This window comes from Bubalus bubalis, chromosome 4 (genome assembly GCF_019923935.1).
Source record: "Bubalus bubalis isolate 160015118507 breed Murrah chromosome 4, NDDB_SH_1, whole genome shotgun sequence".
NCBI classification, from domain to species: domain Eukaryota; kingdom Metazoa; phylum Chordata; class Mammalia; order Artiodactyla; family Bovidae; genus Bubalus; species Bubalus bubalis.
The window spans coordinates 50962659-50974573 of NC_059160.1; positions in this window are offsets into that span (position 1 = coordinate 50962659).

Here is an 11915-nt window from a genome sequence, read left to right on the forward strand (position 1 = left end):
CAGCATCAAAAATTCTGGGTTTCCCTGAGTGTTTTATTGTAGTTATCATGGTTGCTCTTTACCCTGAATTCACTATAAACTGGATTTTAGGTTAAAAAGCTTAAATAGATTTGGGTTAAATATTTTGGACAAAATTTTTCACTGGCAATGCTGTGTACTTCATATGGCATCACAACTTCTGCAGACATTTTTATGAACAGATGTAAGCATTTATCTTGGGTACATACCTCGAAGTGGAATTGCTGAGTAAGAACACAAAAGTTAGCTTTTCCAAGTGGTTGTGTCAGTCTACACTCCTGCTCACAATATATGAATCCCAACGGGGCCCACTTCACCAACATCTGAAATTGTCTTTCTACTATGCGTTGGAGAAGGAAATGGCAACCCACTCCAGTGTTCTTGCCTGGAGAATCCCAGGGACGGGGGAGCCTGGTGGGCTGCCATCTCCGGGGTCACACAGAGTCGGACACAACTGAAGTGACTTAGCAGTAGCAGCAGTATGTTTGTAATAGATTGTCTAGTAATCTGTGTTAGTTTCAGATTGTGATTGTAAGTTGCCTTCTCCAGATGACCTTAAGTACATTTTTAAGTACTTAGTGATCCTTAAGAGCTGTGAAATGTTTCATTCTTTTGCCTATTTTTAAGTTTGCTTATCTGTCTCTTTAAAAAATTGATTTGGAACAGTGGATATGGGTCTTTTGTTGGTTATATATGTTTAAAATGACTCCCACTGTGTGATTTGCATTTTAAGTCACTGAATGTTGTCCTTTGAGGAATGTGAATTCTTAATTTTAATATATTTCAGCTTATCAACCAATTCTATTATGTTTAGTAATTTTATATCCTATTTCAAAGATTTTTGTTAACCCAAGATCATGAAGATATTCTCTGTATTATCTTCCAGAAATGTTATTGGTTTTTTTCCTCTCCTGTCGAGATAAGCATTCCATTTTTTAGCATGGTGTGAGACAGGAGTCAACAGCAATTTTACACATGACCAGAACATTTTATTGAAAAGACCATCCTCATACTATGCTCCCTCTGTCATAAGTGTTAATATATGCTTGGTTCTCTACTAGGACTTCATTTTGCTCCATTGGTTATTTGTCTATACTTATGCCAATAATACCATGCTGTTTCAATTACTATAGCTATACAACTCTTAATAGTCTGTAGTATATGAGGTCCAAACTTGTTCTTCCTCCTCAAGATTGCCCTTGTTACTGGGAAACTTTTTCATTTCTGTATAAATTTTAAAATCAACTTGATAATTTCCAATAAAACTACATTAAAACTATTAAATTTATAGATCAACATGGGGGGCAAACCGTGGTATATTTCTCTTCTTCTTTAGATCTTTCTTAATTTATCTTAATAATATTTTATAGTTTTGCTAAAATTATTTACTAATTCTATTGTATTATTTGTAGATTATTTTTGGACTTTCTAGGTACACAATCATGTGGTACATAAATAATGGAAATGTCTACATTTCAATTATTATTCATTTTATTCCTTTGTCTTGCTATGCTATGCTAAGTCACTTCAGTCGTGTCCGACTGTGCGACCACATAGACGGCGGCCCACCAGGCTCCCCCGTCCCTGGGATTCTCCAGGCAAGAACCCTGGAGTGGGTTGCCATTTCCTTCTCCAATGCATGAAAGTGAAAAGTGAAAGTGAAGTCGCTCAGTCGTGTCCAACTCTTAGCGACCCCACGGACTGCAGCCCACCAGGCTCCTCCATCCATGGGATTTTCCAGGCAAGAGTACTGGAATGGGGTGCCATCACCTTCTCCGTCCTTTGTCCTTTGTCTTACCTTATTGCAAATTCTAGGCCCTCCAAAGTACTGTTGAATAGCAACAATAAAAAAATGATGATATACAAAGACGAGTTCTACCATTTCTTCCTAAATTCCAATCTCAGAAGTTTTTAGTAGTTCATCATTAAATATAAAGTTTGCTATAACACTTTATAAATATTCATCAAATTAAGGAAGTTCTATTCATAGTTTGCCATGATTAGTGGCGCAGTGGTAAAGAATCCACCTGCCAATACAAGAGGCGCAAGAGACATGAGTTCAATCTTTGGGTCAGGAAGATCTCCTGGAGAAGGAAAAGGCAACCCACTTCAGTATTCTTGCCTGGGAAATCCCACGGACAGAGGAGCCCAGTGGGCTACAGTCCATGGGGTTGCAAAAAGTCAGACACAACTGAGCAACCAAACACACACACACACACACCTACACACCCACACATACACACAAGATTATTTTAAGTCATGTATCAATGTTCAGTTCAGTTCAGTCGCTCAGTCATGTCCAACTCTGCGACCCCATGAATCCCGAAACTCGCATCCATCGAGTCGGTGATGCCATCCGATGTCAAATTTTATCAAATATTTTTCTAAATCTATTAACATGACTACCTGGTTTCTCTTCTCTTTTCTATTAATGTACCAAATAATAACAATGATTTTCTAATGTTAAATCAACTGTATTTTTTTGGGGGAAAAAAACCTGACTTGATAATGATGTGTACTTTTTTGTGTATCTTGTTTATATATATATATATATTTTGTTTAAAATATAATCATGTATATTCATGAGGAAGATTGAATTTTTTCTTATAATATCCTTGTCAGGTATCTTGCTGACCCAATAAAAGCTGAGAAGTAGCCTTTCTGTTACTATTCTCTGAGAAAGTTTATCTAAGATTAGTGTTATTTCTTCCTTAAATGTTTGGAAGAATTCATTAGTGAAACCATCTGGACCTGAATTTTTCTTCATAGGGAGATTTAAATTATGAATTTACTGTTTTTAATAGATACAGAATTATTTAAATGTTTATATCTTCTTGTGTTTTTCTGGGAATTTATCCATTTTATCTCAGTTGACAAGTTTATTCATAAAAAATATTTATAATAACGTATAATTATCTCTTTAATGTCTGTCCTTTTGTTTATACTGGTTATTTGTGCTTTCTCTCTCTTTTTCTTTTAATTATTTTTCCTAAGGTTATCAATTTTATTAGTCTTTTCAAGGAAACAAATTTTGGTTTTGCTGATTATTTTCTTTCCAATGTTTATTTTTTATTTCACTAATTTCTGCTCTTATCTTTATTATTTCCTTCTTCTACTTTCTTTGGATTCGATTTTCTGTTCTTCTGCCAATATTTATGATAGATAGTTAACCATTGATTTTTGACCTTTCTTCTTTTATAATATATTATGTATTTAAGGCTCTGACTTTTCTTTCTTCTCTACTTTAGTCGCATCCCACATTTGTTTTTCCTTAGCGAAAAGAATGAGGAGGAATGCTTTTTATGGTGGAAATGTTCTCAGAGCTCTGCTTCATGAGGCTTCATAGCCCCAAGTCCCTCCTTCAGAGTTCCCCCAGGCCTCTCTGTTCCTTTCCCGAAATTTTGAGGAGAAGGAGGTTCATGCAAAACTGTTTTCTGGATCCAGCTGGTTCAAGTCCTTTCCTGGGTTTAAGATTTCACAAGTCAGTCAGGGAAACAACCACTCAACAGATGAGGGACAGGTAGACAGCCCATACATTGTTATTCAATTTAAAACATTTTTAATTTTCAACCTGATTTTTAAAAAAATTTAACCCATGAATTATTTTGAAGTATACATAGGATTGATTTTCTGGGTACCTTTAAGTTTCTCTCTTAATTGTACTGTGATCAGAAAATGGTCTCTGGATGATTGGAATTCTTTCAAATTTGTTAAGCTGCGCTTTATAGCTCAACAAATAAATAATATTTCATGCACATTTGAAAAGAAAATAGGTTCTTTGGTTTTGAAGTACAATATCCAATATGATGTTTGTTTTGTTGTTCAGTTGCTCAGTTGTGTATGACTTTTTGCAACCGCAGGGACTGCAGCATGCCAGGCTTCCTTGTCCTTCACCATCTCCCGGAGCTTGCTCAAACTCATGTCCATCGTGTCGGTGATGCCATCCAACCATCTCATCCTCTGTCATCCGCTTCTCCTCCTGCCCTCAATCTTTCCCAGCATCAGGGTCTTTTTTTTTTTTTAATTATTTTTTTAAATTAAATTTATTTATTTTAATTAGAGGCTAATTACTTTACAATATTGTATTGCTTTTGCCATACATCAACATGAATCCACCATGGGTGTACATGTGTTCCCAATCTTGAACCCCCCTCGCACCTCCCTCCCCATACCATCCCTCTGGGTCATCCCAGTGCACCAGCCCCAAGTTTCCTGTATCCTGCGTCGAACCTGGACTGGCGATTCATTTCTTATATATTATACATGTTTCAGTGCTATTCTCCCAAATCATCCCCCACCCCTCTCCCACAGAGTCCAAAAGACTGTTCTATATATCTGTGTCTCTTTTGCTGTCTCCCATACAGGGTTATTGTTACCATCTTTCTAAATTCCATATATATGTGTTAGTATACTGTATTGGTGTTTTTCTTTTCTAATGAGTCGGGTCCTAGCATCAGGTGGCCAAAGTATTGGAGCTTCAGCTTTAGGATCAGTCCTTCCAATGAATATTCAGGGTTGATATCTTTTAGGATTGACTGGTTTGATCTCCTTGCAGTCCAAGGGACTCTCAAGAGTCTTCTCCAAAAGTTAATCATGTTCAAATTTTCTGTTTCTTACTAATTCTTTTGTTTTCTTCTTTGGCACTTACCATGAGAGATTTTAAAATTTCTAACTCTAATTGTAAATTGATCTATTTCTCCTTCTAGCTCTGACAAGTTTTATTTTTGATGCTCTGTTATTAAATATTATAAAGAAATATTGTATATTTCCGTGAAAATGAAACTTTCATTATTGCAAAATATTCCTTTTTATACCTGGTAATGCTTTTTGCCTTAAGTTTGACTTTAGAGTTAGTATTAAGATGGTATATATTTTTCTGTCCTTTTACTTTCACACTTTCTGTAGTTTTACCGCATTCTGACAATTTCTTTGTATTTTAATTGGAGAAGTTTACTTACATTTTATGTGATTACTGATGTCATTTGACTTCTATTTCTCACACAATATATTTTTTTATCTTCTTTCTTGACTTCTTTTGTATTAACCAATTATGTGTTAATTATTGCAGTTTTCCTCTATTAACTTCTTCTTTTTAAGATTTTTCTATTTGAATTTACTGATCACTAATTATAATCTCAGCAAGAAACTACTGAGGATCAGCAGGGGTTTCTGGGGAGCAGTTCCTCGTCATTTTTTTTTTTTAACATATCCATCAGCTCACAAAGTTACCCTGTGTGTGTTAACATCTACTGTATTAGCAAATTTCAGGTATGCATTATTATTAACTATAGTAACTATGCTGTACTTTAGGTGTCCAGAATTTAATAACCTTGTAACTAAAAGTTTGTACCTTTTGATCAATATATCCCTTTTCCCCCCAACTCCCAGCCTCCAATAACCATTATTCAACTCTGTTATTGTGAATTCAAATTTTTTCCAGTTTTTTTCTCACCCACATATAGGTGAGATCATGAAGTATTTGATTTTCTGTGTCTGGCTTATTTCAAGGCAATGGCACCCCACTCCAGTACTCTTGCCTGGAAAACCCCATGGACAGAGGAGCCTGGTAGGCTGCAGTCCATGAGGTCGCTAAGAGTCGGGCACGACTGAGCGACTTCACTTTCACTTTTCAGTTTCCTGCATTGGAGAAGGAAATGGCAACCCACTCCAGGGTTCTTGCCTGGAGAATCCCAGGGACGGGGGAGCCTGGTGGGCTGCCGTTTGTGGGGTCGCACAGAGTCGGACACGACTGAAGCGACTTAGCAGCAGCAGCAGCAATGTTCTCCAAGTTCATCCATGTTTTTGCAAATGGCAGGGTTTCCTTTTTTTATGGTTGTGTAATATTCCTTTGGATTGAGTAATAAACCATATTTTCTTTATCCATTCATCTGTCAACATTTTAGGTTATTTCCATGTCTTGGCTACTGGGAATCATGCTGCAATTAACACTGGAGAGTTTATAGCTCTTCAAGATAATGATTTTATTTCTTTTGAATATAGACCCAGAAGTAGAGTTGCTAGATTATATGGTAATTCTATTTTTAATTTTTTGAAGAACTTCCAGATTCATACTATTTTCCATTATGATTGTACCAACTGACGTACCTACCAACTGTGTCCAAGGGTTCTCTTTTCTCTGCATCTCTGCCATTCAGTTTAGTTCAGTTCAGTTCAGTCACTCAGTTGTATTCAACTCTTTGCGACCCTATGAACCTCAGCATGCCAGGCCTCCCTATTTTTTGATAATAGTCATCCTAAAAGTGTGAGGTGATATTTCATTGTGGTTTTGAATTGTAGTTCTTCAATGATTAGTGATGTTAAGCATCTTTTCTTATATCTATTGGAATAGATATATCTTCTTTGGAAAAATATCCATTCAGATCCTTTGCTCATTTTTAATTGGATTATTCACTTTCATTGCTACTGAGTTGTACCAGTTCCTTATATATTCTGAACATTAACCTGTTACCAATCATATGATTTGCAAATATAGTCAGACCCCTGTATCCACAGGTTCTACATGCACAGAACCAACAGCCCATTGACAGTATATGGCTGCATCCTTTAAAGATCTTCAGTATTATTCTTCAGTAGTTCTGTGATAGACAACATTTAATGAAATTTTTTGAATAGAAGTTAGTATTAAGGTTCTCAAGCTTTGGAATAATCAAGAATCATGTGGGAATCATGCAGAGTCGTGTTTCCTTTCTTCAGAATTTCTGCTTAAAATTTGGGGAGGAATCCAGAAATCTCCATTTTAAAAATTATCCCACAAATTAATTCTAATTCAGTTGTTTCCCAGATTAGACTTTGAAAAATCTTCATGTAAGAGTTTGTAAATTCTCACAGGTAAAGCTTCAGTGAAAAAAGAGTTTTCACTAGTATTTAGCCCACACAGGTGGCTCAGACGGTAGAGTCTGCCTGCAATGTGGGAGACCTGAATTTGATCTCTGGGTTGGGAAGATCCCCTGAAAAAGAAAATGGCAACCCACTCCAGTATTCTTACCTGGAGAATCCCATGAACAGAGGAGTCTGGTGGGCTACAGTCCATGGGGTCACAAAGAGTCAGACACGACTGAGTGACTAATACTTTAACTTAATTTTAGTCTTCCTAAGGCTATGTAATTGCTAATGTTCATTTTTATCATAGGTAATTGACTTGAACCTGTGCTTTTCACTGGAACGTGCATCTTTATTGTTTAGAGTTAGTTCAATTACTAGAAAGGGAAAAATCTGTTTTAGACACTGCCTAAGCCCAAAAGGCCTTACTTCTTTTGTAAATGTTCTGGATCAACTCTCCAGAGCTGGTATTGCAGTTTTGTGAATATATCAAAGACCCAAGTTTTTTCCACTTACTTTGAGATTTCTACTGTGTGGTTCCTTATTCTAGATGGCTGCTGGAGCACCAGTCATTATGTCCAAATTTCATTCAAAAGGAAAAAAGACAAAAGAAAGAAGAAAGTGATGCTCTTTTCTTTTGAGGAATACTCATAGGAAGGTGCACACTTCTCTTCTACTTACATCCCATTGCCCATGCTTAGTTAACAGACGTTGGGAAATTTATTGTTTATTCTGAGTAGCTCAGCACTAATATGAGACACGTACTTCTTAGAAAAGCAGAGAGAATATATACTGGATGACAACTAGCAGTGTCTACTAATAATTTTCTTGTTGGAATAAAATCTCCTATTGGATCCCACAATAACAACTAATCCTGCCCTTGCTCCAGTGTTTTAGCATTTACACTTCATTACATCCTCAGATTTCTACAATAAATCTGGGAAGTATGAGACATATTGGGATATCCGTAGAAGAAAAAGGAGACTCAACTTCAGCACATTCAAGGAACTAGTTGACTAATCCAGGATACAAGTGGCATCTTCTATTAGTAGCACTTGCTCCATTACCCAACAACCCTTTATAAGCAGTAAGTATCCCAGGTGTGCAAAGAAGAGACTGAGGATCAGAGTCCTATACACGATCTAAAGCATAGAAGAAGTCTTCAGGGGATCCAAAACAGATTGTCATGAGACAAGAAGGAAAGGCAGCTCACTGTAGAGTCAGTGCATATTGACCCTGAGAAACAGTGCCAACAACTCTCTCTAGTGTTCCTGCCTTAAAGAAAATGGGCTAGGCATAGCACCAGAAGACTTCCACCCAGTCTGTATCAAGATGTCTTAACATCTCCATTAGTGTAGTTTCAGTAAAGGCCAAATAGGAGGCCAAGATTTGTACCATTGCCAGCCAGTCCTTCTCCCTTCTCCCCTTCAACACAAGCAGGGTGTGGGGGTGGAGGTGGGGGGCAGAAATGAGCTTCTACTCATAGGGTTGGTATCAGAGGGGGCCTAGTGGAGAGTCAGGATTTTAACCATTGTTCAGGATTAATGAGTCAATAATAATATTAAATGTAAGTGGTCTAAATATACCAATTAAAAAATGGAGATTGAGAGAATGGATTAAAAAACATGACCTAATCATGTTCAGTCTACAAGAAACTTACTTCAAATATAATGATGAAGGTAGACTGAAAGTAAAAGAAGAAAAGATACACCATGAAAACACTAACCAAAAGAAAGTAGGAATGGCTATATGAATATCAGATAAAATAGACTTTGGAACAAAGAAAATGACCAGCGAAAGAGAGGGACAATACAAAATGATAAAAAGGGTTACTACACCAAAAAGACATAGCTAGCCTAAATGCGTATCCAGCCAACTGATTTTTGATAAAGGTACAAATCTATTCAATGGAGGAAGCATAGTCTTTTCAACATATGGTGCTAGAGCAATTGGATATCCACAGGCCAAAAATGAAGCTTAACCTAAGCCTCACAGATTAGAGAAAAATGAACTCAAAAATGGATCATAGATTTAAATGTAAAACACAAAACTATAGAAATTTTATAAAAATACATGGGAAAAAATCTTCAGGACTTATAGCTGGTGAAAAGATCTTAGACATGACACCAAAAGCATACTCTTTTAAAAAGTTGATAATTCAGACTTCATCAAAATTTAAAACATTTGCTCCACGAAAAACTTCACAGAGCATGCTGAATAATTCAGCACAGGCCCACAAAAATGAATCAACATGAAGTATAGACTAGTAATGGATGCTAATGGAGCTCAGAAGACAATTACAGGTAAAGAATGATGAATAATAAAGAGGATTCAGCCAGAGCCCAGATTAGGTACCCCTTTAGCTGCCATGACCAGAAATTCATTCAGTCCTTAGTACATACTGATGTTAAGAAACACAAGAATTAAAGAAAGTGAGAAAGGGGACTATACCATTGAATATCATTTCATTTCAAGAGTCCAAAGTGACTATCAGGTTTCAGGGTAGGAAAAAAGAAGCAGAAAATTCCATTTGGCTTTTGAAACTATAAGCACACACACACACACACACACACAAACATTCCTGTCCCCAAACTTCTGCCTATAATGCAGAGTCCTGGAAGGAACTGGGTCCTTACAGGATGTCTTAGATGAATCATATAAATAGAAAGCTTTCAAAAGTCAACTCTGTTAAAACCAATTCAGAAGTTTGTCAAGAGAAAATAAACATAGTTATAGTTAGCTATTCTGTAGAAACTCACTCTCCATTTTCTCTGTAAATATGGGTTGCCATATTTATACATTTGTAATTAAGTTACACTTTAATCTTAAACTCACTCACTGTATGTGAACTATTTTACTAGACCACTTCTTCTCACAAAACAAGTGTCCAGCAGAATGTATAAATGGATTTGAGTAAGGGGTGTGGACAGCAGAGAAACAAAGGGATAGATGGTTTGGAACAAGAAATATAAGATTGTGGAAGGGACTATGGTAACTCTAATTTTGAATCCCTCCTTCCCTCCTCCTCTACCTTCGATCCCTCCCTTTCTCTCTCCCTCCTTCCTTCCTGCCTTTCCTTCTTCAACTAAAATATCAGCTATTCAGGATATGAAAGTAATATTATATATTTCTTATCAAAAGAAAGTGAAACCCTTTCCATTCATTATTACCTATTCTAGAAAAAAATTGACTCCTATGGCCAAGAATAATAATCATCATTTGCTTAATATTTGTTGCAGGCCAGGTAAAGTCCTGGGCCCTTTCATTTGATCATCCCGTAGCTTGCACAAGGTACAGATCATTCTCCCTGTTTTACAGAAGAAGCAACTCAGGAAGGCAAAGCAGACTACCCCGATTTTGGAACCTGGATCTTCCTGAATACAAAGCCTGTACAGTAAAGAGATCTGCCTTGAGCATTCTGCACCCCACTGCACCTAGCACAAGAGTGTCCCCTGCAACAATAAAGGCCTCATAAAGCCCTACTCTAGTGAAATCTTTCTAATTTGATGAGTAAATAGGTTTTCTGAGTGATGGCCACTTCTCAAGGCCTTCATGGGCAAGTGCAACGAATCTCAGAGAGCAAAGGAGAGTCAGAGTGAGAGAAGCTGCCTAGTGGTCACCTCTCTAATCTCTAGGAACCATAATAGCTCATCTGTTGAGGCTGTCCATGCATCAGCTTGCTCAATTCTCCCAGGGAACAAGGGAACCAAGACCCAGAGGCCTTCACTAGCTTGCTGAGGGCACATAGCCTCAATGTCAGAGCTTGGACTTAAACCCAAGGAGTTTGAGCCAGGCTTAATCTCTTAACCCCATTTTAACATTTACTTCTCCTGTAACCATATGTACCAAGTATGGGGTGCAGCCCTTCACAGGTGTGATCTCATTTAATCCTGACAACAGGAAGGTGAAGCAATAAGCTGGAGGTGAAACAATGAGCTGGATGTCCCACGCCAGCAAGTGGCAGAACAAGGATATGAGCCAGGTCTGTCTCCTGAGACTGGCATTCAAACTACTTGAACATCTTACTTCTCCCATGCATAGAGATTATTCTGGAGCCGGGTGTCACTCGAGTGCCTGAGACCTGGTTAATCTGCAAGGAACCAGAGATCATGGCATCTTCCTCGACATGCTTGTTAGTTGCTTGGTTAGTTGTTAGGATTCTGGTGTAGGCTGTAGAGTCTGGCTGTGTCCCAACAGTCAGGAAGGTGGGCCACTCATTTGGCTCAACATAACACATAGTGCATGACCATTTCTTTTTCATTATATTTAAAACATATGCACTGACCCTTTAATTAACCTGAAAGGCAGTCTGGATTGGTGGAAGGTACACGGGATTTGGAGTCAGTCACTCGAAACTAAGAACAAGGCCACTTTTCTTTTACTTGCTGCTGTAGAGCACAGTAGATGAACGCTTAGACTCTAGAGTTAGACTACCTAGGTTCAAAGCCTACTTACACCTACCCCTTTGGCACTTTGCCTCTCTGTGCCTCAGTCTCTTCATCTGTAAAAAGGGAATGATATCGATTGTGTGCTTATCTCCTGGCTGTGAAAATGTAAGGAAATAATGTTTGCAAAACTCTTAGAACAGGGGAACGTTTGCACTGATTTGCACTCCAGCCTGTGTACAGAACCTGAAAACAAGTACTGGCCCAGTAGGTATTTCTGAAATGCGGGAATTAGGTAGAGCCTGTTTCTTCAACAAAATAGAGCATGTATCTAGCTACCTCCTGCCACCGACTTTTGAGGATTGCCTCAACTCACAAAAAGCGCCTGTTACCTTACCCAGCACATGGTGGTACCCAACAGGCATTATTGTTACCCACTTCATGATTTGAGCCTCAGCTTGCTCTTCAGCAAAACTGATAGCCTCTGGAAGCCCTGCTGGTATAACAACGTAGGTCACACTGCTCTGTGCATGCATGCTAAGTCACTTCCGTAGTTTCTGAGTCTGTGCGACCCTATGGACTGTAGCCCGCCAGATTCCTCCGTCCATGGGATTCTCCAGGCAAGAATACTGGAGTGGATTGCCATGCCCTCCTCCAGGGGATCTTCCTGAC